We start from the raw sequence: 1,563 nt of genomic DNA, 5'->3' as shown, positions 1-1,563 counted from the left end.
TGAATAAAATATTTAATTTATTAGATAAATAATATAAAAATATTATTAAATACTTAAAATATAAAAAAGAAAGTTATCTGATTTAGGATTTATTTAGTTCTTTTGTCATCATAAAGTTAGTATATAATAATAATAATATATCATTATTTACTATTAATATTATTGTTTATTATTTTTTATTTGCATGTAACTTTTAATTTTATAAAGTGGAAATGGTGGAAGTACTAATATTGAAGTTTCCTTTGAATTTTATGTTAAAAATTATAGATATTATATGTAAAAAAAAAACACATATATGTAAACATTTTTCTAGAAATTTAGAATAAAATTTTACCATTTATTGAGTAATTTGAAAAGAAAAAAATATATTCAACAGCAAAAATATGATTGAATCAAACTTATTTAAGATTATAAGTTCAATTCATTAATGAGTCATGTGAATGCTCCATTAATGTACAGAGAGAAGAGAAAGATGGTTAAGGATAGTCGGGAGGTGTAGGATATTTTTGGAATAAAAGATTAATGTAGAGAGAAAGAGAAAGATTGTTAAGGATAATGGGAAGGTGTAGGGTATTTTTGGAACAAAAGAAAATAGTGGGGAGGTGTAAAATATTTTTAAAATAAATTAAAATAATGGAGAGATACAAGTTCCACCTGGAGAGATGGAGGAAGCAACACCCTAGATTAAGATAGACTTCATTAGAATATACCAACAAATACAAAAAGAAAGAATCTAAATTAAAAAGTATGTAATTTATGGTATTATTTATTTATATATTTAATTTTTTTTATAAGAAAAANTTGTTGTTGGATTTGAAAAGCTTTGAAAGAAATCATGAAAGAAGGTTGAAAGTATCCTTCATAAAAAGCTTTTCAAGTTTATTGATTAATGCGATTTCAATATTTAAAGCATGAAGAGTGACGGGTAATTCGGTTCAAGTTTCAGATCACCAGCTGGAGTTATCAAATTATATCAAATGTGTAATCGTGATTGCGAGACTCAAAAGAAAACAAAATAAATTTAATAATATTATTCTTCTTTTAAATTATCGTGAATTTTTTTAATTGCATAGCTCATTTATCTTCTATTATTTTCTGTGCTTTTGTACCCTAGAAAATATTGAATAAAAAATCATTACAGAAGTAATTGTCTTCCCGACAAGTTGACTTTGCTAATTAATTAATAAAATATTAAATTGAAAAAATATAACAAAGATAATAATAGCATCCCGACTTTTCATTTTTTAATATGAAAAGACCAACCAACAATAAGAAGTGGGTAGATTTGTCGAAAGAGGAACTTCTAAATGGTCCATAGTGCAATTAGGATGTTTGAAGCATAAGGNTACAAAATTATTGTATGAAAGCATTATAGATATAAAATTTAACCAAAAAAAAACTCATAAAGCCTTTTCTATTATTTGATAAAATTTAAGTGGGTAAATAAAGCCTTTTCTTTCAGTTTATTACAAGTGAATTATAATGTTTTTACAATTCTTTTAAAATTAATCTTCAGAAATAGTATAGTTTTAGCCTTTATTCAAAATGATTAATTTAATACTT

This window comes from Vigna radiata, chromosome 3, assembly GCF_000741045.1.
Source record: "Vigna radiata var. radiata cultivar VC1973A chromosome 3, Vradiata_ver6, whole genome shotgun sequence".
Taxonomy (NCBI): Eukaryota; Viridiplantae; Streptophyta; class Magnoliopsida; order Fabales; family Fabaceae; genus Vigna; species Vigna radiata.
The sequence above is the reverse complement of the archived record's forward strand: the minus strand, read 5'-3'. Positions refer to the sequence as shown.